At 49.5% G+C, this 5,003-nt stretch overlaps 1 non-coding gene across 1 annotated transcript; it reads right to left on the bottom strand.

The window, feature by feature from the left end:
- Positions 1 to 951: 951 nt before the first annotated feature.
- On the bottom strand, positions 952 to 1,025 carry EDB93DRAFT_t120. Its single transcript has one exon. It is a non-coding gene; the product is annotated as a tRNA-Ala (tRNA).
- Between the last annotated feature and the right edge of the window lie 3,978 nt (positions 1,026 to 5,003).

The raw sequence follows: 5,003 nt of genomic DNA, 5'->3' as shown, positions 1-5,003 counted from the left end.
CGTCATCTTGATTCGCCAGTGAAGAGTGGAACATGAATGCGTGCTCTAGAATGCATCCAGGTATTTCAGATGCGAATCCCATTATTGATCAATCATGATGGATTTCGTAAGAACGGTATCTGAGTCATTGAAGATGAGTGCGTGCGTAGAAGATGAGGAGGATGGAACTGTACTAGTAGCAGAAGGCTTCGAAGAGGAACTGGTTTTTGAGCAAAGCTTCGACTACTTTGTGGCCCGGGCTCGTGGATTTAAGGGCTCGCTATCTTATTGGAAAAAGATCTAGGCGCGAGTATAGTAATAGAAGTATCTGGGCATCTAAGCGTTAGCAGCTTCTTCGATGGAAGGTCGGGTCCGCACGGTTGGCTAACCCGTTTTCGTTGGGGACGGTCCAAGCGGTTCTCTCACTTTGCCACAACCAAGTCTTTATCCTCCAAGAGTCGAAGGTCTGTCCTTGTTTTCTCCCCGTCGTGTTGACAAGTAAATCCACACTTCCCTCGGACGTGGCCTGCAGTCGTTGTCAGGGTTTAAAGATCCGGCGGCAGGCTCCCTTTGGAGAACAGACGATTCGAGGTGTTGCTCATAGCGCGAATTAACGAGAATACGTAGAGTTTAATAGACTCGAAGACGTGCGCTTGAATTTTCTAAAATAAAGAGATTCAAAAGAATATGCGGGTGTACATGCGGAGATCTAGAAGAAGAACTCGGAGTGGGCCTGGCGCGCGATTCGACGCTGGCCAATTCCGATCATCGGGGTTGCTCCACCTAGACTCTGGAGCCCGAAGTCTAGACGTCTAGGGCTGACTTCGAATGGAGTTTAAACGCTGCCAGACGGTAGGGTCGGAGAACAAGTCATGGTGGGCAAAAGTGTAGATCATTATGGTATTATGCACAAGGGTGGTGTGGGCTCACGTAGCGGTATTGAGTGAAAATTACGAATTATAGCAAAAACAGTGGACAAATCCGGACTCGAACCGGAGACCCCCCGCATGCTAAGCGGATGTGATAACCAGCTACACCATATGCCCCACGAAAAGTAAAGGCTTAACTGCTTTGATAAAGTTGATAGGACTCATCAGATATATTTCATGAGCGTGAATCTTGATCAACTCGAACAACGTCCACGATGACTAGCACGATAACGATCAAACTTGTATTCAACGGTGGACTCGAGCTGCTATTTGGCAACGAGCGAAATCAATCGGTTCTCATCCCTTCATTTGTGCCATCTGATAATTCCACGCACTCTTCTCCGTCTTCATCTTCATCCACTCCCTCATCGTACAACGACACTCCTTCCACGGTAGAGACGAAGGCGGCAGACCTGGAGTACTTGATATATCACCTTCGCGATCATTTACTCAAAGAGCGCCCTGAATTGTTCATGGAGAACGGGACTATGTGCGTTGTCTCTGTTTCTACTTAATCTTTACCTCATGGTCTCTCTAGCCGCCCAGGGATCCTCGTGCTGATTAACAACACGGACTGGGAACTTGAAGGGGAGGGTTCCTACCAACTTCGCGATAATGATGAGATCGTTTTCATCTCAACGTTACATGGTGGTTGAGGAAATTCGTGCAGCATCGAGAGAACCACGAGATATTGGGTTGAAGGCGAATAAGGTCTTCTTATGGCTGAACATCCCGCTAGCAGTGATCGGTATGGGGCCCACTTCTATAGAAGTGGACAAAATGCGTTGCTTCGCACCCCAGCTCACAATAGTACGCACATCGCCTTGTACGTTGCCTCCCAGATGTTGGCTACAATCATACCTCCTGTCCGGAATATAGCAATAACTAGCTAGTGGGCTCGAATGACTGTCTGATCAAGGTAAATGCTTTGCAATAGATTCATCAGTCTAATCACAAGAGAGAATGAGATGATCACATACAAAGTTAAACCACTAAACCTTTACCGTTCTAGCCTGCTGGACATATTTCTGCATGAGCACAACTACCTTCTTGAGGTTTTGGCTCATCTTTGCCGAGGTAGGAATGACATCGAGTATGCGCTCCCCGTCCGGAGTCTTCACGATCATATCCGTTTTGACGTACTCTTCGAGCCTTCTCAACTTTTTACGCGCCTCCTCTACCGTGTCCTGATCCCCTTCGCCACCCAGCAAGTCCGCCTTGTTCGCTATAACCATATGAGCTTTATCACTCATTCCTGGTTGGTATTTCTCTAGCTCGTCTTTCAAATCTCTAAGCTCGTCCCATGGTTCTGGGCGAGACAAATCCACCACATAGACAAGCGCGAGGGATCGTTCCATTGAGCGCAGGAAAGAATGACCCAGACCAACATTTTCTGATGCGCCGGATATGAGCCCAGGATTGTCCGCGACGGTGAAGCGAAAAGTCTCATAAACGTCAAAGTCGTGACCTGGTTCTATGTCAGGTCTGGGGGAATCAGGTGGACTATCTTCTAAACGCAGTTGTTTTTCGGAATTTTCTATGTCAGAGATTTCGCGCTCCCGGGAGCGTTCTTCCTCAATAGCAGTTTCATCGAAAATATTTTCACCCTGAAGAGCGCCTTCGAAAGTTCCGTCTTCTGCTACACGAATTACACCAACGATGGGGTTAAGTGTGGTAAACGCATAGCCAGCAACCTCAGTCTTCGCTCGACCACCAGTCAAAGCGCGAAGAAGAGTGCTCTTGCCCGCGTTAGGCATTCCGACAAGTCCAATATCCGCGAGAATCTTGAGTTCGAGATACAACGTTAGACGTTCACCCTCGTGTCCCCGCGTTGCAAATTTGGGTGAACGACTAATGGGTGACAAGAAATGCGGATTGCCCAATCCACCATTGCCGCCCCGCGCGACCACATGTCCCAGCCACTCCTGCTGACCCGTTCCGAGAGGTGCATCATCGGAAATCACAACTTGCTCTGTCTTGTCCAAGTCGAGATTGACGGGGGATAGTAGCCTCTGTTTCCTAGCCCAGCGTCTGGCTCTCTCCTCGCGGTACAAAGCTGCCTCCGCCTGTTTGAACACATCACGATTGACATTATCATCCGCATACCGCGGATAATGCACCCATCTGCCATCCCGAAGCTTCGCACGGCGTTCCTCAAGACTGAGTCCTTCCAGCGACTCCTCCTCCGCTTCCCATTCATCCTTCGCGCGCCGTGAGTCGCCTGGAAGAAGTTCGCGTACCACTGTGCCTAGAGGAACTTTTATGATCGTTGGCGGTGCGTTTTTGCCGTTCTGCCATGTCCCTTGGCCATTCCCGCCTGCGGCGCCTCGTACGCGTTTTGGGATGGATGAAAGAGTTGTGAGGTTGGGTGTAGGGAGAATATAGACGTCGCCTCCACGTCCGCCGCTACCACCTGAAGGAGGGCCCATAGGCTTCCATTTTTCTCGGTGGAAAGCAACGCATCCGTCACCTCCTTTGCCTGCATGGTGTTGAGTATGCATGAGTTAATTCAGACGTGTACGCACCTCCTCGGACGTTGATTATGAGGTTGTCGAGGAAAGATTGGCCCTGCACGATGTTATTATCAGGTGGTACGCGTATACCTAGAAGTAGTGCGGCTCACCCCTTGTCTTCGCTTCCACTCTGTCTTTCGTTGCCGTCGAAGGTGATCCTGCAAATTATCATCATCATCCTGGGTCTCTATAGCACCATTCGTAGCTTGCTGACGCGCTGGGCCACTGCAGTGAAATAGTCGTCTCTGTCTGGGTAGAGACCTGCAGAATGGTCTCAACATACAAGTGACGAGTTTCAGAAGTGAAAACCGGACGGAAAGGTTCTAAAGAAGTATTAATTACAAACACTGAACAACTCGAGACTCTACAGTACTAGTACACCGATTCGATCATATAGTCAAAATATAGTTACCATATTTTTACAATCAGCAAAAGGCCATGCATGATGTTTCCTACACTAACAGTCCTTACAACTGAGGTGCGAGCAAAATTGTAAGTTACAAGATATATATAAGCGTCAAGTTTGTCAGATCGAGGTACGTCACGATTCCCACCAGGATTTGTTTTCACTTTCCTGCTGTCAAGCCTAATAAATGGCTTGGTGTCAGTGCATGCACGGACTCTTCTCGTAGTCGTCCTGTTCGTGACTCGCTTATGGAACTTGACGGGGACGCTGGCTTTGATGGCAGTTGTGGTGAGGTTACGAGCGTGGAGGTACTGATGCGCAACAATAGCGATGCGGCAGTTTCATCTTCTGGAGTGTACACTGGCGAGGATGATGTTGTGTCGCTACGATTCCGTCGTGGAACAAAACCCGAAAAACAAGGGTGGATGTTTGTTCCCGATTGCGGAAGGAATGTACTGGGAGAAGGGAGAGTCAGAACAGGTGGGACTCCAGAGACGGAGGAGGAGCCCATGAATGTTGCGGAAGTTGGAGGTGTTGGGAGTTGTTGCGATGGGGACTTCGAAGAGCACGGAACTGGTCGGGTGGATGGTGACTGGGAAGAAGTCAGGGCTGTCCGAGTCCGTTCTTGCGATGAATGTGGAAGCCAGGTAGAAATTGATGGCAAGCGGGAGGACGAGTCCTCAGCGGACACCACTTCAGTCATTGCACCATCATCTTGTTCAGCGTCCTGTTTCCTTCGCTTGGACGCTCTGGCGTCAAAAGAAGATGGATGGCAAATACATTGCTTGCACCCATCTTCCTCGAGACGTTTCACCTTCTCTGTTAGGTCCTGAAGATACGCCACCGTTCGCACCAGAATCTCGAGCTTGAATTCCTTTTCTCCTGTCTTTGGCTTTCCTTTGCCCTTCTTATGTTCATCATCTTCATCCTCATCACTGGCTTCTAGAGCTTCATTGACTCGTTTGTATTTCGCAGGCACAAGCTCTCTTAAAGCGGCCAGGGCATCATTAATTTTGGTGCGCCTAGCTTTTTCAATGAGCGAGTGATTGATCTTCCGCTGAGCTTCACGTGCTGCGCGTGAAAGCGCCCCAGGTTTGCGGCCGCGACGTTTGAATTGTGGTGCTGGAGGGGTGCTGTAAGCGTCATCTTCAGCCTGGTCGTCGCTAGACATTGGGC

Source organism: Suillus bovinus (genome assembly GCF_016758785.1).
Source record: "Suillus bovinus strain UH-Sbo-P2 chromosome Unknown EDB93scaffold_247, whole genome shotgun sequence".
Lineage (NCBI taxonomy): Eukaryota > Fungi > Basidiomycota > Agaricomycetes > Boletales > Suillaceae > Suillus > Suillus bovinus.
The sequence above is the reverse complement of the archived record's forward strand: the minus strand, read 5'-3'. Positions and strand labels throughout refer to the sequence as shown.